This window comes from Alligator sinensis, unplaced genomic scaffold (genome assembly GCF_000455745.1).
Source record: "Alligator sinensis unplaced genomic scaffold, ASM45574v1 scaffold938_1, whole genome shotgun sequence".
Taxonomy (NCBI): Eukaryota; Metazoa; Chordata; order Crocodylia; family Alligatoridae; genus Alligator; species Alligator sinensis.
The window spans coordinates 291,870-312,884 of NW_005842449.1; the positions used below are offsets into that span (position 1 = coordinate 291,870).

The 21,015-nt window shown below is 41.5% G+C and overlaps 1 protein-coding gene across 1 annotated transcript in view; it reads left to right on the forward strand.

Moving 5' to 3' along the window:
• PHF14 (PHD finger protein 14) overlaps positions 1-21,015 on the forward strand; it is a 320,362-nt gene that overhangs the window by 281,106 nt on the left and 18,241 nt on the right. The window lies entirely within an intron of this gene.

Below are 21,015 nucleotides of genomic sequence, written 5' to 3' on the forward strand. Positions count from 1 at the left end.
GAATTGTTCTTCCTATGTATGACTTCAGAAAGCCAGTTCCTCCAACCATTTAAGAGCAGATCCATCAATATTACTGCAATCTTTCAGACTGTTCGCTCCCTCTGGTGGACCATATAGAGCAGTCAGTTATTATGAGCTGTCTCCTTTGTCACATGGGCACAATAGCAAATTTGTAAGGCCCATTTTATGTTTGATTTTATTGAAGGCTCCAAAGCCTGATCAAAGTTGATTCAGGTTTACCTATGCCTTACGTGGGAGTTTTTGACCAGGAGGGTGTGAGGATGGTAGGTGTATGTAGTTGTGTAGTGGGGTATGGTTACTATTCTGTTGCTCTTCCCACCTTCTCTGGCACCATGATGACAGTATGGTGTCTTCTGCTTCCTCTATGATATTTCTGGCGGATACAGGTAGAGGTTTTCTGCTTCTGTGGAGTTCTTGATGGCACACATGTATGTTATGGTATAGAAGCACAATCCATCCAGGGAAGCTTATGGATAGTGGTGTGGTATGCACTAGCAAAATGCTTGATGCCATGGTGTTCTGGAGATGTCTTACTTAAATATGGACAAACAAGTTCCTGTTTTTACCAAATTATGTAGATAAGTGTCTGACCTTCCACCGTTTATGTTTTTTTTCCAAGAGAAGTGGTGCTGGCTCCTACCCTGGGGTGTCTTTAAGAGGAGGCTAGATGAACACCTTGCTGGGGTCGTTTGACCCCAGGACTCTTTCCTACCATGGCAGGAGGTCAGACTTGATGATCTGCATGGCAGGGGGTTGGATTTAATGATCTGCTCAGGTCCCTTCTGACCCTACCAACTATGAAACTATGTAGACCCAAGTTACCATCTGCTCCCCTGGGTCATGAGGGCCCTCCTGATTTGTGAGAATCACCCCTTCTGTTAGAACCTATTGCTTGCTAATCCGTGTAAGGCCTTTTTTTGGTTAAACTCCTGGGGTATGACTGTAAAATTGGATTACTGACCAGATGAGATTTATAGTACAATTAATTTCTATCTGTTCTCTTCCCTCTCCATTTTAGCATATATTGAGGTAGAAATTGGATTAGAAGGAACCAAGCATGAAGTCTTTTTGCCCAGGCAAACAAAATTTGAGTGCCAAATTTCTTCTGAATGGCTGCCACTGAAGAGACTCCAGGTCTTTCTACTAATCCACAGAGAGGCCATGAGCCTTTCAGTTTAAAGGCTCAGTTTCCAGAGGCTATGCACAAGGGGTTCATAAAACCCTGTTAAACAATTGGTTTTTGTGCATTCATCTCTTTGTCTGTTCAAACTATTAAAAATGTTGTCTTCAGTTTGGAACAATCCCATTCAGGCAGAAATCACTTTGCAAAAATACATACACTGACAGCTCTCTTCAGAGCTGGTATTTTAACCTGTTAAAGCAAAATAGTAATTGGCATGGTCTAGTTGAAGTTTTAAATATTCAAAAGAAAATGTTGCCCTTTTGTTTTTTGTTAGCTGAATGCATGGTTTTAAAGAACAAATCTAACTCTTGATAAAAGTAATCTCTACTGCACCTTGACATTTTGTTGCAACAGGGCAAGTTGATTATTGTTTATGGATGAAAAGATTTCTGTATATGAAAAGTCTCCTGTCTATTGGTGTAAAGCATAAGCAGAAGATTGGATCAGATTTATTTTTATAATTTTTTTTTAAGTTATAATTATTTTTCATTTAAAACAATAAAATAACCATCCTAAATGGCATGATCCTACTACTGTAGTTACTCAAATCCAATATGAGGTTTATTCCCTGTTTAACATGGCAGAGTGCCCCTTGCCTTGGATTCAAGTACAAGGCAGTGGAGAGGGCTGCCGCAGTTCCAACTGTGGCCCCTACCAGGGCTTGAAGCTGCAGTTACTGCTTTACCCACCACCTTGTACTCCAAGATATGGGGCTTTTTTCCATTGACAAATGGTGGGAGGCAGGTGCCAGGGCTTTCTGGCACCATGGCTGGTACAGGCACAGAGGCAAGTTCAGGGGCAGGCATGCAGAGGAAAGTAGGAGGGGGGCAGGGAGCAGGCAACTTGACTCCCCTGCTGCCTGCCCCCCTACCACTTGACCCCTTACACTAGCTTGTTCTGCCAAAACAGTGGAGGGGACAAATTTAATACAACCTTCCAATAGTAAGATTCTCTACATGGAAATTTACAAATTGATACATTTTTCCATGTCTAGAATCTAATTATTAGGGGGTCATTTAAAATTCACCCAAATCCAAAACAACTTTGAATGAATACATTAATATTTTTTAAGACCAGATTGTATAACCACAGCTGGAATGGAATACAATGGAATCCTGGAATATGAAAGCAAATGCAAATCACCAGAAGCTTGATATCCAATTCAAGAAATGCTGACCATATCCACAGAAGTTGTGGAGAGTTATGGGTGCTCAGCAACTTGTAACAGTCATGTTCTGTATTCTACTGTGTCACAGTGTCTGATTTACACAAGTAGGTTATGGAGATCCCCTAATGTCACACCAGGCCAGACAACTTTTCCCCGTACTTCTTGTTCTGATTGGTCTGGGTCATATGTTCAATTAAAGGATTTCCTAAAGAAGAATCACATTTGCTTTAAATAGAAATTGCTCTCTATATATTTTATAACTAGCTGCATATTTCATTATGTATCACAAGACACCTGCTTTCAAATCATGTTTATTTTTCTTAAAGGAAAATGGATGCATCGGAAATTAGAGCCATGCAATTTTCTGCAATCACTCCATTTATTTTATCTATTCTTTTACTAGGTTGAGATGGATCAGGTGAAGATATGCACTGAAAACATTAATGCCTTTAAAGCCTTCTATATTTTCTGAATACAATAATAATAACTATACTTAGCACTTTATCAAGCTTTTTATCCATGACATTCTTTACTGGGGTTGGTAGGTATTATTATCCATTCGTAATAGAGAAGTGCTTAACTGAAGCAGTGAGTCCATCTTTTTCCAAGGACCAAAAACAGAGTACAAAAGGGGACAAAAGACAGCTGAGGTGAGAGCTCAAACATTTGTAGCACAAGTTCTGCCAGATCTAAGTCAGTCCATACCTCTCTAAACACATACCATGTTTTCTTGCGCACAATGAACTCCTGGATGCCCACTTTGCTTCAGTATTTCACCGGACCATGAGAAAAGTCAAGCGAGATAAGGGGGCATGCCAGAACCAAGGAGGTGATCCTCCTCCTCTGTGCGACATTGGTCAAGCCGCAGTTGGAGTACTGTGTCCAGTTCTGGGTGCTGTACTTCAGGAGGGATGTGGCCAGCATCGAGAGGGTCCAGAGGAGGGCCACTTGCATGATCAAGGGGCAGCAGGGTAGGCCCTACAAGGAGAAGCTACGGGACCTGAACCTGTTTAGCCTCCACAAGAGAAGGCTGAGAGGGGATCAGGTGGCCATCTATAAATGGGCCAAGGGGGACCAGCAGGCAATGGGCGAGTCCCTGTTCCCCCGAGCACTACTGGGATTAACAAGGAACAATGGCCATAAATTGACTGAGAGTAGATTCAGGCTAGACATCAGGAAGCACTACTTCACAATCAGGGCGGCTAGGATCTGGAACCAACTTCCAAGGGAAATGGTGCTCGTTCCTACCCTGGGGGGGTCTTCAAAAGGAGGCTAGATAATCACCTAGCCAGGGTCATTTGACCCCAGCATTCTTTCCTGCCCATGGCAGGAGGTTGGACTTGATGATCTGCTCTGGTCCCTTCCGACCCTACCAACTATGAAACTATGACTGACAGCCTCCCCACTGTGGATGCTGAGCAGGTGCAGTACCAACTAGAAAAGCTGGACATTTACAAGTCAGTAGGATCGGGTGGACTCAATCCAAGAGTGCTGAAGGAGCTGGCTGAGATAATTGCGGACCCCCTAGCAAAGCTCTTTCAGAATTTGTGGCACACAATCCCTGAGGATTGGAAGAGGGCCAACATTGTGCCTATCTTGAAGAAGGGGAAGAGGGAGGACCCAGGCAACTATAGGACAATCAGCCTAACCTCTATCCCAGGGAAAAATCCTGGAAAAGCTCATTAAAGAATCTATGTGCAATACGCTCCCAGAAGGCAAGATTCTGAATGACAGCCAGCATGACTTTGTCGCGAGTAGGTCTTGTCTTACCATTCGCATCTCCTACGACCAGGTCGCTTGCCACCTGAACATAGGAAATGAGGTAGACGTTATATACTTCCAAAAGGCTTTTGCTCTAGTATCCCACGATATCCTTGTGGGAAAACTAGAAGATTGTGGGCTCAGCTGCTCGACAGTTCAGTGAGTGGGAAACTGGCTATAGGGTAGGAGCCAGAGAATTCTCATGAACAGATCTGTGTCATCCTGACACGAAGTGGCCAGTGGTGTCCTTCAGGGGTCCATGCTTAGACCGGTTCTTTTCAATATCTTTATCAATGATTTGGATGGGGGAGTGAAAAGCTTGCTGCCCAAGTTCACAGATGACACTAAGTTATGGGACAGTGTGGCCACGCCAGAAGATAGGTTGCTGATACAGGCAGACCTGGACAGGCTAGAGAGTTGGGCAGACCAGAACCAGATGAAGTTTAACATTTCCAAGTGTAAGGTGCTCTGTCTAGGGGCATATAACCCTCAGCATACATACAGGCTCAGAGGTGACAGCCTGAATTGCACCACGGCTGAAAGGCGTAATGATTGACCATCACATGAAAATGAGCCGTCAGTGAGATGCAGTGGCCAGCAGGGCAAACAGTACACTTGCATGCATCAACTGATGCATCTCATGTAAAACTAAGGAAGTGATACTCCCACTGTACTCAGCACTGGTGGGACTGCAGTTGGAGTACTGTGTCCAGTTCTGGGTACCGCACTTCAATAAGGAGGTGGAAAAACTTGAGAGTCAGGTACTTGCAAGGCAAGCCATATGAGGAAAGGCTGAGGGACTTTAGCCTAAAGATGAGAAGGTTGAGAGGGGACTTGATAGCAACTTATTGCTATATCAGAAGAGTGCATCAGGACCTCGGTGAACAACAGTTCACTACAGCACCCTTGGAAAAGACCAGTACCAATGGATATAAACTGGAAGGCTGCTTCAGGCTTAATGCCAGGAAAAACTCTTTTTCAGTCATGGTGTCCAGACTGTGGAATAAACTCCCTCCAGAGGTGGTGCAGTCACCTACCCTGGAGGTTTTCAAGAGGAGACTGGACAGTCGACTCACTGTGGTCACTTGACCCCAGTTGTCTTCCTGACTAGAGCTGGGGGGCTGGACCCAGTGATGTGCAGGGTCACTTCCAGCCCCTATCCATCTATGAATCTATGAATGCATCCCAGAATAAGATACGGATCTCATTTTTGAGATCAAAGAAAAACTTTTTCTTGTAGTTGTGCGGGTCGGGAGCGATCCGGGCCCTTTTTCGCGCCGCGCGGGCTGTGGCCAGCAGCCCGGGCATGCTGGGTCGGAGAAAACAGGCGACACGCTAGAATTAGGCATGGACGCTTAATGGTTGATTCAAGATTGTTTACTTACACCGAAGATGGTCGCGGTGTAGGCTGGACAGTTTCCCAGTCACAGCTCCGCTTAAATCCTCGTTTGAGGACTCAGACAATATTCGGATCACTCCCACGGAGTTGTCGAGGCTCCATGGATCCTTTTGCGCGCAGGGAGAGGGATACGTCGAGGATTGCGAACGGCGACGGGGAGAGGCTAGAGGCTGATCAGACCCCTGTTGCCTGCTTGAAATGCACTGGGTCCGATAAGCTCCACAGCGCTTAGAGATCTTCACACAGCATGAAGTCTCCTCCTCCCAGTGTTCGTGGAGTCCTCCAACTTGGGCGGAAACCACTCAAGCCTTTTATACGGCTAGCAAGCCAATCGCTAGCCGCCACGTGTGAATAATTTCACACAAGCCAATAATGGGGCTCGAATTATAATACAAATGGCGGGAACTCTTTGCAAAGTGCATTTCTGTGCTGCAAAGAAGAAATGCACACTGCAAAGAAAGCTACAAATAGGCAGGAAAATAATTCAGTGGTGCCAAAGCACACACAAAACAAAATCACACCTTTGGGTTGTGACAGTAGTGATAACCAAGTAGTAGCATCTAGGGAGCCCAGCTTGCTCATTGTTCTGTTCCCTGTGAAACACAGCATGCAGAGTTACTTTAGTTTTTGCACAGCAGAGACTTAAGCAGTGGAAACTGCTGTTACCATATTTTCTCACATATAATGCACACTCCAATTTCTAATAGCTGTTTTTGGGAAAGAGGTATATGTTATATGCAAGAAAATATGCTATTTGTTTTGGTACCAGTGCTGCTAGCATTTTTTTAGATTAGAAAATTTACCATGCCCCTCTCAGCCACCTCTTCCCCTTCTTGTATCTTGGCTGGTTGCCTCCTCATTCCATTTATTAACCTCTCACCGAACAGTTTAATACTTTCCACTCTACCCTTTGTGAATGCAAAGCTCTCCTTGATCTCATTCATAAGCCCATTTCCTCTCTGTGTTAACGTTTCTTAGTCCCCTGCTATGACATCTACAGTGAATTAGTCAACTGATAATGAAGGATTTTGGGGTATGGCTACCATCTCCAAAGAGATCTTTAATCTGTATGTATAGAATGTTGTACAAATTTTGATGGCATTCTTCATTACTGCTCTACATCTCACTTCTCCTTGGCTCCTAAACAAAAACCAAAAAAGGAATACAAAGAATGCATGAGACGTGTCCATTGCTATCCTGATCACTTTGCTTTTGTGTTATTTACCCTTCTGTAGCATGTGAGGGTCCCAGGGGCTCCTGTGACAACTGTGCCAGGGTCCCAGGTGCTGCTGTGACAATTCTCTCTAAAAGAGTGTCTTGCAAATCAAGGGAAGTGATTCTTCTACTTTCTTTGGCACTGATGATATCTAATCTGGAGTATTGTGTCTAGTTTTGGGCTCATACTTCAAGAAGAATGTGGACAGATTGGAAAGAGGCCAGGAGAGAGTGATAAAAATTATCCAAAGCCTGGGCAGCATGATTTATAAGGAAAGGCTGAAAGAATTAGGACTGTTTAATCTGAAAAAAATACTGATTTTGATAATAGTCTCCAAATGCCTGAAGGGAAATTTATAAGGAGAATAGCCATTTTTCTCTGTGACTGTAAGCAACAGGACTAGGAGTGGTGGCCTCAAGCTTCATCTCAGGAAACTTAGGTTGGAGATCAGGAAGAAGTTTCTGACTATGAGGGTGGTCAAGCAGTTAAACAGACTACCTAGAGAAGTTGTGGAATCCCCATCCCTGGAAATTTTCAAAAGCAAGTTAAACAAACGCTTGACTGGGAAGGTTGAGCAGGGGGCTGTACCAGATGGCTTTGTGATGTCCCTCCCAGCCCTACTTTCCTGGGCTCCTGTGAACTCTTAAACTGCAAATGCCAGATTCATATACATAGTTGCAGATTTGGAATCAGAACTTGGGTCTCTTGGCATTCAGCCTCTTGCTCTATCAATAGCTTAATATTTCTAAGTCTACATTGCAATGGTCATAAGGGAAGGAGATATATTTATTGAAATGTTTACATGATAAAGTTTAGAAAATATTGTGCTATGCTTAGACTCCTTTGGAAATAATTTTAGCGTTTAGTATGGCTTCATTCAGTACCAGTGGCTAGTTGGAATCGTCTAGAAGGATGCTATCAGACCAATATATGCCATTTGGGTGCTGGAAATTTACCAGATTAGACAGGTTTTGGAGGGAGCTACAATCCTTCCAAGGCACAGATCTTGGATAGGTGTTCTATTATTAGGTGAACAGGAGAAGGAAGATCCAAAAAAATGTTTTTTCCTTCTTTGACACAGTCTTCCTATTTGTTTTTATATGAAGTGAGTTTTAAATAGTTTATCCCAGTGCTAGTCAGAAATTATTAATGTGCCACCCTCACTCATGTCACTTAAGTGAGGAAAGAGAGCACCAGAGGATTAGGGAAATCTGGAGTTTTTGGAGGCAGAGTAAAATTCAATGCAATAGCAAATGTTGCATGTTAGCATATATTGTGTTTTTATTCTAATCAGTTTTCTAAAATTGTTATTTCAGTAATTCCACCAGTATCATGCTTATTTCTAAATTTAAATTCAATGGATATGAAGCCTTGAAAAGCTTGCAGTAACAAGTACTTGTTTCTATCGTGCTGTCCATGGTATGGGTATGTAAGAGAGAAACATGAGTAGCAAGGATTTTCTCAGTTGTGGGTAACAGTCTTTACTAGAAGCATGGAGTTTTGACGACTGTGGCTGTAGTGGTAGAGTAATGGAACGTATGGCTGAACATTCATTTGTAGTGGCTTCAAAAGGAGAGGGAGATCTGCTGCTAGGGAGCATGCAGCAGCTGTTACGCTGTAACTGTTGCATGTGCATGAGCCTCATGCTACAAGTAAGCTAAGTCATCCCAACTTTGACAATGGGTGAAGCAGGGTTTTGCTACACTTTTATCGCTATAGGGTAGGGATGCTCAACCTCCAGCCTGCAAGCCAAACATGACCTGCAGAGCCATTGCACCTGACCCACAGGACTCCTTCCATGTACCTCTTGCCCTCATTTTGTTTTTCTGCCATGCCGACACTCTGGAACCTTCTGAGGTAGGCATTATGGTGTTTTTTGGCACTCCAGCCAAAAAACGTTGTCTCCCCCTGGTCTAGAGGGACCATAAGTAATTTGAGTATATAGTCATTGTGGACAAATAAGTTACAATGTCTCTATGCAAAAAAGAATCATATAAATTCAACATTATAGCAAAAAATTGAGGAAAATGGTGGCAATTATGTGAAACAAACTGACAGACAGTGAAAAATACTATAAAACTCCAAATTAATGTTTAGTTGTATGAAAGGTTTTGTAAACCATCTCCCTGTTAATAAGAAATCTGGAATACTGCCAATAGCTAGAAGTTTATACCGGTTGGATATTCAGTGTAGCTAGGTCCTGGTTCTGCAGATACTTGTAGAAATAACTTTTCTCAAATTACTAGTGCTAGTGAGTTCAGTCACTACAGGTTTCATCTGAGTTCAGTAAGAACAGAAGCATATCTAATGATTTAGACAGGCCTAAAAACTTTATCAGTTGTCAAAGGATACAAATACAACCCATAACAATGCAAGTGCAGCAGAACTTCTCCAACTTTAATCCTTCATTCAGAGGCAGAGTTAGGGCAATTTGCTAATATGTCATGAAGATGTAACAGGTACAGTGTAAAAACTGTTGTACACTCCTGAGCACCGCCCTTTCTTCCTTTCAGGTTGCTAAAGTTGTATGTTTTGCCATATCCCTAAATACACACTTACATGTTTGTGTGATATGGCACTGAAACTGGTGTGAGGAGGAATGAATTGGTTCAGTGGCACTGACATATAATATTGTTGGAACTTGTCAGGCAAAAAAATCTTCTGAATGATAGACAGTGAAGGAATGAAAACGATCACATTGCATAAAGACTTTCAACTAATGGTATTAAATGGCTGCAGTATTTCAGGATAGGGTAGGTAAATAGTGATTTATAATGTGAGTTCTGTAAGGAGCTGACCTACCGTACAAATGCAGAACTGTAATTAGTTATCAGTAAATTGTGCCTAGCTTTGGGAATCCGTTTGATTGTAGCTTTACTGTAATTGAATCACATCAAAGTGTCTTCCCCTGAGGCAATGGCTACCTGAGTAGAGATGCCCAGATAGAGGGAATCTCAAAGCAAAAGCCTGGAGGTTACTGTGACTCTTAACAGCTGTCCCAGAAAGAACCTACCTTGCCTTGTGAAGGAATTGCCTTGGCTTATAAATGGAGTAAAATTGTCCTTGCTGGGGCAGATTTACCTCAATTTGAGGGTTTGTATTATATGCTTAAAACTTTATTTTCTCTTCAGGGATGCTGGCTTATCCTGTTTGTGTCCCTGGCCTAAGTCAGAAGATACAAGGCTATGTGTATTGCTGGGTGGGTGTACATGCACTCATCTCAAACTGCTAGACATTTTTCATTCTGCTTTGTGGAAGAATAGTTTTGAGATTTATCACAAGTAGGTGCATCCAAATCGTAAGTCAGCAGCCCTGTTCATCCTGGTTGTCCAAATTGGGACAGAATCTGCTGTTGCATTAGATTTGACATATTGATGGGTCTTCTGTCTTCTTCTATGACCCCCTCTACACATGGAGGTAAAGGCTCAGTAGGGTCAATTCACCCATGCAATCCAGGAGAGGAGTCCCCACTTGAAGGGGTATCCCATGTACCCCTTGTACAGGGGGATTGTGATCCTGCAGTGATTCTCCAGACCCGATGTTCCCATATCCAGAATCACCCCTGAGGTGATCTTCTGGCCCTAGGGGTTTCCCGCACCCCTGGGGAAGGGCAGTATTGCCCTACAGTGATCCTTCAACCCCAGAGGTTTCCCCACACCTCTGAGATGAGGGGATCATCGCCCCTGCAGCAATTTTCCTGCCCTGGGAGTTTGCTGGGAGGCACACTGCAAGGACCCATCACCCACAGCTTTGGGACTCTGCATCTCAGCAGCTGCGAGGTGCTGCCAGGAGCCACAGTCTGCAGCTGCTGGGGCTAAGAGGACTGTTAGCCCCAGTAGTTGCAGGATCCCCAGCCACAGCTGGTCAAGGTGCACCCCTGCAGCTGGGAGTCATGGCAGCTGACAGGACTCCCAGCCACAGGGGAGACCCTGCTACACGTGCAAATTAAAGCTCAATAGCAATCAGCTATAAAGTTAGTACATGTTTTCAGGGTCTAACTTTATAGCTGGTTCGAGCTTTTTATCATGATGGCTACTTTGCACATGTAACTGGTCTCAAGGTAATCGCGTAGTTCGTCAGTTAATTGTACAGTACCTATACTGTATAGAGGGAGTCTAGATTAACTAAAAAAAAATGTTAATTTAAATCATTTTTCTGAAAGTTAACAGAGATGCCCCAAAGTATATTTTAAGTATAATAGTACTTTAAATGATTGGGAGTTGTACTGGTTCCAACAGGCATATCATTATTTTGGTATAACATAAAAAGTTAGCTCATATTTGTGACTATTAAACATTTTAATTTTATTGCAGTGTACAAAGTAATAACAGCACAAAACATAAATAATATATGCATTAAAAAGTGTGTTAGTTTTTATAAGACATAAAATGATGGGCATAATTACTGTCTTCCCAAATATATTCACTCCCCAATTATTAACTCATCCTAAATCTACCCAAGGAATAAAATAGCATACAAGAATATTTGACTAGAAAATACCAAGAGATGGAAGGAATGTTCAAATTAATTAGTCATATTTTACTATATAATGCATTCATTCTTAAAATGTTGTGTTGATTAACAGTCAAGCTTTAGTACATTAAGCATAATAGTTTAACACAAATATGTCCATTTGCCTACCACCTGCATAGTCCCTCTTCCTGCAAATATGTGAGATGCTCCATTGAACTCTGTGGACTACTGAGGAATACAAGTGACACCTTTCCTAGATTAGGGCAATAAGTCATATCTTCAGATGAAGTTTGGGTAAAGGATTGAGTATTTAATTAGTCAAAAAATACTTGGTCAAGTATTTTAGTAGGGTTAGAGTGGTACTATAGCTGTGGTGGGCTTGCCTCTTAAGTAATTTAAGCATTAATGTATTAGTACAATAAAGAGAGACTTTCATTTCAATTTAAGGGAAAGGAAAGGAAGCACTCGGGAGAGAGGAGCTGGATAGGGGTTGCCTGCTCCCAAGGAGTGAGAGAGTGAATCTTGACTTCTGAAGTGATGGAGGTAAAGGAGTCCTCATTACTGCCCTAGCTAACCTACACAAGGATATTCTTGGCTTTGTGGAAAAGTAGACCATGGTCAAATAATTATCAGTTGATCAGTTGGTTGCCAGGTGTGCTAGTTATAAAAAAAACAAAACAAAACCTGCATTAAAATAAAAACACATTAAAACATATGCAAAACCTTCACAATCTTTCCTTTCCCCCCAAAAAAAACTTGGTGCCAACTCTTGCAGCTTTCCTTACTTTTTTGGTTAAGCACAGATAGTCAAAACGCCCAAGGCTGAATTGATTCAATCTTTGCAGGTTAGTGTAAAGCACATGTATTGAACTGATAAGCACATGAGCAGACATTCACTTTTGATTCTGGAAATGCAGCCACATGCCTGCAGTAGTCCGTTCTAGAATTAGAGCACACCTCCCTCCTCTGCTAGCCAGCTCACCCTGTGAGGTGGGGCAGGGGGAGGCTTGAAGGGGAGGTGCAAAGCATTCTGGGATGCTGAGGAATTGTGAGTTAACTTTAATCTGGAGAGGATCTGGGACAGAAGTTCAATAAATTGATTTAACCAAAATCAGTTAACCCTGATACTTCATCCATCCAGGTTTATCTTAAACTGGTTTTGGCCATTTTGAAAGTGGTTTATGTGTACTGAACTTCTGTTATGTTACAGATTTGAATGGGTTTCCAGTCGCTTACACTGGTTTATATGTAATTTTTGTCCCTAGTCTTTACGTCCAACCCTTTGAAAGTTATTGGAGTCCACGTGGTCTAACTGAGGATGTGTCTGCCCTGCACATGAAAGCCAAGGCTTGTGTATCCATAGATTCCATGGTTCCTCGGGTCTTCTAAGCTTCCCAGCCAATGCACCAGTTTTGTGTGTGCGTGTCTTGGTCTGCTTCAGTTTCCCCCTTTTTGACTCACCTGCCATGACTTGGATGAAAAAAAGATGTTCAGTGTTATTGAAAGAAGGCTGAAACACCACAGACCACCCAGAAGGTGAATTACCTGGTGCAAGTTTATTCAGAGCTTGAGGTTACACAGATACACTCACCTTGCTAATTACCTCATTAGCAGGGGAATTCAAAGTAGCAGCTATAGTCTCTCTAAGTGCCTGAGATTGCCTCAGGGTACTTTAGGTATGGTTCCGGCCAGTTGCAATCTTCCCCCGTCAATTAACTCACTAGTGGGGCATGTTCTCCGCACCTCCGCTTGTCCCAAGCTCGTGCTGCTTCCACTGTCCCCGTCCTGTTGAGTCATCTGGTAGACTCTTCTTTAAGCCTGTCCGGTGGTGTGGGTAATCCCACATCGCCTCTGTGTGGGCCCCGCCGCCCTGGAGCCCTCTGCCTCTGGATGCTCCTTGTCAGGATGATCTCCCTGGATCCCGCTTCCCTCTGGGACTCTAGGGTGGGTACCCCGTATTCTTCTTTGGTCTTGCCATTCTGAGTTCTCCGGGTTTGCTGGTTGGGTTCCCTTTTCTCTTCTCCTTCTGCCTCTCTCTCTCTTTCTCACGGTTCTTCCTCCAGTGCCTGAAGGCAAAGGGTACCCCCTTGCTGCCGCATGTATTCCAGCCACGGAGTTAATTACTCTTATCTTCACCTGGTGTGCAATTCCCTCCACCAGTGCTAAATGCCTTCTACAGCTACCCGCTCCCATGGCTAACTAGTAACGGGGCTCCTGCCTGAGCCCCTGTTACAGGCAGGAAAGACTGCTGGGATCAAATGATCCCAGCAAGATGGGCGTTAAGATCTTTTTTGAAAATCTCCAGGGTGGATCTTGTCTTCTGCGGGGAGCCTGTTCCAAACCCTTGGCACTCAGCTTATAAAGAAGTTTTTCCTTATGTCTAGCCTGAAGCGATCTTTAATCAGCTTGTGTCCATTATTTCTTGTCCTCCCCTGAGGAACCTTCGTGAATAGATGCTCCCCCAACCCTGATATATGCCCCTGATGTAGGCTTCAACCAAGTCTTCCCTGAGTCTTCTCTTCTCCAGGCTGACCAATCCCAAGTCCCTCAGCCTCTCTTCATAATTCTTGGTCTCCAGGCTTCTAATCATAAAGTTCACCATATTATCTTCTAACATTCCATGTCAATACACAGCAAGACAAATAGTTAAGTAAAAGCTGTTTACAGGTTTCAACAAAGACAGGCCCTTATTGAAAGGCCAAATTTGATTTGAAATTCTAGATTCAGCCTTCTAATGACATGGATCCAAACAGCTTTGATTTTAGCAGTTCAGAACCCACATTTTCTTGATTCTTTGAAAAAGTGTGTGGTTATATTTATATAATGGTTATATGCAGCTCAGATATGACCACTCCTGAAAGTATAAGCAAAGTGCATACAGCTAATTTGTATTTTGGAAGAAGGAAATGTGTTGTCTACTAAATATTTTGAACTTAAGCTTACATTTATTTTTCAGTTTTATGCTAAAAATCTTCAAGATCATTTGTCTTTTCCAAATAATAAACACAGTTGAATAAATTTAAACCCCATGTTTGGTTTGGGTTTTTTTGTATTTTCAACATCTGCACTTCTGAAGTGTATCCAACTCTCAGTGAGTGCATACACATGTACTAAGTCGACTGAAAATAACTACAACACGTCAGAACAGACTCGATTAATCCAGCAGACTCCAGGTCATGTGTATCAACATCTCTGTGCTGAAAACTGGCAACAGGGTGCTTTAAACTGAAGCTTGTGCGACAAGTTTTACTTCAGTGCACCCCATCACCATTTTTCAGCACGGGGACGCTGATGCATGTGATGCTCCGGGTGCTTTTAATTAGCATGCCTCTTGGCACTGCACTAATTAAAGTGCTCCCCCCCCCCCCCCCAATGCCCATGGTGACTTAACTAAGTTGACTTAAGTTAATCAATGTCAGAGAATACACACATCCAGCTCCTTGACATGATGATAGTCATCTTGTGAGCTAAGTTGACTTAACTAATACACCTCGGAGGTGTATCATCATGTGCTGCATTTGTGTCTACTTTGTTCCACATATGTCGGCTTAACTGTCAGAAAGTTAGTACATGTGTACATACCCAGTGTGGTCTTTTGCTGGCTTACTTTGTGAGCTGTTTCCTGGCTCTGTAGCTCCAGTGGTGGCCAAAGACTTTCTACCTTCCTATTCCCTTTAAGATCTTGCCTCCCATTCCACTGGAGCAGAACTGGAGGGCACCCAACTATTGTGGCAGTTCCCATTGTGATCTGAGCCCATTGCTACCATGATGAAATGGATCACCCTGCTCAGCATCCTGAAGAGTAGCTTAGCACAAGAACCTGTGTAGGATGCTCAAGGGTAGCAGAGCAGATGACCCCGCACTGGCTCTTATAGAATCTACAGATCTGTAAGATCAGATTTTCCATCTGCCTCCAGGTTACTATGCAGAATAATCTTCTTCATGAGATGACAGAATAGGACAGTGGAACAGATAACCCAGGTGTCTGGCTCTCAAAGTTGCAACTGCACAGGGTCAGTTGCTTGGGGAATTAATATCAGGTTGCTCTGAGTAAAAGTCAACTACAATATTTATGGTTCTTTTTGAAGGGAAAAATGCAAACTTATTGGAACAATATGGTATATTTCATATTAGGCACCACATACAACCATTCTTTGTTTTCATAAGCATAATTCATTTAAGTCAATGAAGGTCCCTTCATCTTGGTATGTGTATATCCAGTCCCTCATTTCTTGTTTTAACCAAATCATTGAAATCAAAGGGATGTATTTTTAATCTATGAATTATATGGGATGTTCTGAAGCCTGTGTTTCTTAACCAGGGTGTTATACCACCTTAGGGTGACTAAAGATCATTTTAAGGGTGTTGCACAGTAGAGCAAACACTTACACGTGATTCACAAAATAAACCAGAGATTTCAAATCGGAAGTCATAGTGTCAAAACATTTCTGGCCTGTCATGGTCTATCTGAGTTCTTTCCAAAAATGAATTGCTCTATTATCTTCCTGTAGTCAAGAAATGAGTGAAAACGAAGAGCTGGTTGAGAACCACTGCTTTAAGCAAATACAATTTACCAGATTTCCTGTCAGCCGTATATTTTCTGAAAGCTTTAGAATAAAGCCTAACAATACAGTATAGGAATCTACAGCAAAATACTCTTACTACACTCAATTTTTAATTGATTTGAATTTAGCATTAGTTTTTGAGTCATATGCTTGTTATATATTGTGTTGTGTATGCTGTTTGAGACTTGGGTGCTCTAGTCCACGCTGCTCATTAATTGCAGCAGTACCTGTACTAAAAGAATTGCTTTTTATTTCAAAGCCATAATTGAACATTGCTGCATATCTTGTAAAATCAACTACAGGGACAGATGTGTCCTGATTTTTAAACATGGCAATCTTTAACTAGCTCAGAATCCTAAATACCTAAAACAGTCATTCTGTGAATAAAACACTCAGAAGTATTCATAAAACTTTTAAGGACATTGTAACACAAATGTAATTCTGGCTATAGCATAGAATTTCCTGGCTTTTCTGTGGATTTTACAGATTATAGATGAGTGAGAGCTTTTTAATTAAAAAAAACTAGGTAAGATCTCACTCTTAGCTCATACTGACCTGCATGCCTAACGCTGTATTTGGGAATAGTCTCATTACAATCAATATTCCTTTCATCTTGTAAATTCTAATGTTTAATAATAGTAGATATCTGTTTAATATTTAGGTTATGTTTGAGCCCAAGAATGCTCATCAGAAATTGTGGAACATATTGTAGCAGAGGTGTTTGTTTTCTTGCTGTAAATAATTAATATTCAAAGAAAGTATATGGGATCATTTATAAATGTTAAGTATTAGATATTTCATTTTTGCATTAATACTTGTATCACAATAATTGTTATGATACTGCAACATTTTTAGGTAGAAAATAGACCCCTTTACTCCAAAAGGTAAGTGTAGGTTTCTTTCTAAATGTGAATAGTTGTTTTTTAAGTCTGCACATGAAAGGCCAAATTCTATATCCCTAGAGCCACTTAAACACTGAAAAGGTATATCAATATTCTGGCTATTCCCTCCACCACCCTCTGTTAGAACTGTGAATAATTTATATGGGACAGAGAAGTTCTGTATATCTTTCACTGCAAGATTGGGGATCCCTAAACATAAAGATTTGGACCAAGTCCTTGCTCTAGGATGTTCTTTTGGGGTCTGATCCAATATGCAATATGCATTGAAATCATTGGAAAGACCCAGTGACACTGGTGGTCAGGCACTGAGTTTGATCCTAGTAGTTCCTGTGGCAGACAAAGGGTAAGGTGCCCCCATTAGGTTACAATGCAGAAATTGGAACAAGGGTGGAAGAAAAATAAGAATTTTCAGCATTTGGCATTCAAAATTTGCCTCATGCTCTCACAATTAATTTGTAAGTGTAACTTTTACCTAAAGCAGTGATTCTCAGCTGGGGTGCCATGACCCCTGTGAAAGGAGGTAAATTTTCTCCTCCCCCCATAAAGCACCATGTGCTTGCCCCAAGTACTCCACTGTTGCCTGTGGCGGCTTCTCTGAGACGTATCGCCTCTGCTACCATCCCCAGCCCTCTGCTCCTGTGCTGGCTTCCACACTTCCTGCTAGAGTCACACTTTGCAGCCTGGCTTGGCCCTCTGCTTCTCCCCTGCTCCCAGGGCCATAAGGAGAGTTGCCCATGCTTGAGACACTTCAGAAGGAGCTTCAGCAGCTGGGGCTTCTTGCCTACTCAAGTGCCCTGGTGGATGGGCAGGGGACAGACAGTGAAAAGAGTGGCTAGCACATGACAAGGTTACATCCTGCCCACACTGCCCTCACCTGGCACCAGCTGGAGCAGTAGTTCTCAGCCTTTTTAAACTCAAGGCCTCCCCTCCATATCTTTTCTGAATTTAGATTCTAGCTCAGTAATTCTCAGCTGAGGTTTTGTGAAATTCAGAGACGTTATAGAGGGGTACCTTGAAGCTAACAGGTTGAGAACCACTGACTTAAAGAAGTGCTGCTAGTAGTTATAAGACACAAAGACAGATTGTATCTCCTATTTGGAGTCCAAATACCATCCTATTCCACCTGCTCTAGTCCTTGAAAAATAGCTAATGGGTCTCATTCCATAGTCTTCATCTTAGCCTTAGCATTAAGTCATACAAAAGCATGAGGATTAAATGGAACATGTTTGTGCTTACCATATGTCCTACACAGCAGCAACATGTCCCAGAAGGTGCACTCTCAGGCAAGCCCTGCTTCCCTATTACTATTCAAATCTGGAAATGTGTTCATGAGGCCACTTTGAGATGTTCCTTTTATGGCTGCTTTTGTGACTTCAGTCTGCAGTGAACTTGAGAACACATGCTTGGTATTACCCCAGTATGCCCCAGGCATTTTGTGGTTTGACGTCTGCATGCAGGAGTGCATGGGTGGCTGGTACCTCCTAAGACCTGAGGGACACAGTTTGTGAACAGCAGCGGCAGGGTGGCGAGCGGCAACTGGCTGCAGAAGCCAGCAGTGGCATTGGTGGGGGGGCAAGCGATGACTTCCTTCAGAAGCCCATGTCGGCATCGGCAGTGGCCAATCTCTGGGGGGGGCATGTGCCTCCACCACCAGTCACCTATGCAGGAGTGGGTGGACAAGGTATGGTTGGTGGCATGCATGTCAGGACACTATCAACACTGTGTAGGCATATCCTTAGATGTCTAAGTGCCACTTGCCACTTAACTGGCTGGAATAGGACTTGGCCTACAGTACTTGGCATACAATAAAGCTGCCTTGAGGTTTCTTATAACATCATAAAATAGAACAAGGCTAGACTGATTTGTTTGTGTCACCTGAAGGTGTAATGATGGTTTTTATTTCTATGTATCTGGCTACAGGAGTTACATGTACTACATATATTTAAAAAAAATGTTCCTGCTCTGTGGTTCATTTTCCATCCCTTGTCCTTTACAACAGGATAGGCTTAGCCTGTTTCCATATCTTTTCCATTCCCTCTACCTCCACAAGTTTCTGGTTCTTTTCTCATTCTTCACTTATAACTTAACAGCATGATTTAAAGTATTTAAATCATTTATATTCCATACGATACAAAAGCTTTTATTATGGAATTTTCCAATATCACTTTTGGAAAGTAGTAGGACACAGAACTTTATTGAGTCCTATGTTGCAACATTCACTACATAATACGATCCATCTTTTATACCCTCGCATTTAAAAAAAAAAAAATCACTGCAGTACACAAGTGAAGTATTATGGTGAAATGCAAGAGATGAGATAAAGCAAGGAAATATTTCTTGAAGAATGTATATGCTGTTAAGTGTCACACTTATTGCACACGCTTCAGCTGGCTTTGCTAAGAATTCCCAAGTTATTTTAAATTTATAATACAGCTTTTGACTTTTTCTAATTAAATATGCATTTTCTCCTGTCATAAGGAAAGCGTTCATTTTGCTTTTTACAGTAATTTAATTAAGCATTTCCTGTAAGTTCATTTCAGTATCTATCATGGCCCACTAAAGTTGGAATTCAGTGTAGAATGGTAGATTAATTGCCCTTTGTCTTAGATGAAATAAGAATCCCAAATATGCAGAGTCATGAAGTTTAATTGTGTTCCTCAATTGCTTATTCAGTGCATTGGAAAACTGAATCGAAATACAGAAGAAAAGGGCCAAAGGTTGTTAAATGTAGCGCATAACACAGATTTTGAACTTTACTTAATGAACCGAGTGTTTATTACTATGAAATAAATGCACCATTTAAAGAATTATGGTGGAATTGTAAAACATTAAAACTCTAATTAATTTTGGTCAGAAGCATGCAGTGCACTCATTTTCCCTAAAACATGTTCATTATGGTCCATATTTTCCCAGTTACTGAGATAAATTTATCCTTTTCACACAGTAGTAACATCTCTTGCAGTTTAAGCCATGCATTTCACTGGTATTTAGGTGATGCCTTTCATCTGCCTTAGGTGCATAAACTTCTTGATCATAGCTGTATTGCTTTTCTGCACATACTCTGTTATATAGTTTCATTTTAAGCTGAAATGGCATGGTCAGACTTCTTGGTAAAAGCTTGTGTATCTATCTAGGCCCATTTGTGAAAGTAGTTAAAACATGAACAAGGCCTTCAACTATAATTTTATTAAGTAGTGAGTAAATATTTAGTGAACATTCAGTTGCAACTTAACATTTTGAAAGTAGCCTCATAAGATTTTGTTTAAATGTGACTTTTAAAACTGAAATTGATTGAAAGAAGTGTTAACCCCTTAATGTTATGACTTAGCAATTTTTGTCCTCTTAGATATTCTGAGAATATCAGATATCTGTACTTACCCTTATTGTTAGACTACAGGCAACTTAAAGATTCGCTATGTACAACGTAGATATGAAAAGCGTGTAACTGAAATAAAGGTGTTAAAGTGTATTTGAGTCTATTCTATTTGATTTTGGCCCTTATACTTTGTGCAGATAATGCAGATACCCCTAAGTAGCATAGGACAGACTGTAGTTAGAGAGGAGCCAAATTGTCTTTTCTTCATTTGCTCAGCACTTATTAAAAGATCCATTTCCTACTAATTTCTTCACAGAATGAACAAGATCACAAATAGTGATTTGAGTCACCTGTTTCATTCTTCCTGCAAGAACATATCCTGTATTAATATGGGGTTTGACACCACCTGCCCATGACAATGCAGGTCTTATTAGAGTGAATTGCAGTCTAGTAATGGCTTCTCATTGTTTGTGGTTTTGTACTTTGGAGAGAGGTTTCTAAGCCAAAAGAACATGTTATTAAGCTCAAAAAAAGAGGGAGTTTGAGAGAATCTCACTGTTTTCATACCTCTCTGTATGCTGGCATCTTTCATTCTTAAATTTATATCTGTTTGAAATATAAAGATAATATTGGATTAGTAATTGTAAGCACATTTTCTTAAACTATTTGTCTGCAGGACAGTATAAATGTGATTTAACCATTGAAGTAAGGGTTTATTTGGAGGAAAAGAGGCTTCTAATAATGTGCTTCTTAGCATATCTGATAGGGGTACAAGCTCTAAATTTTATCCAATAATTTAGATTTCTTAATTGAACTAAAGTGCTCACATTAAGCAGCTCCATTTCAACTCGCATAAGCCCTCTCATTGCAGAATTTGGTAGAGATAAAATCTGCCTTTAAAAGTAATTAGATTTTTTTTTCTATTTTGAAATGAACCATGGGGTGAGCACCTTATAGTTCCACTCCGTACAATAAAATGGACTCTGCCTTAGATCCATAGATCGTTAGTGG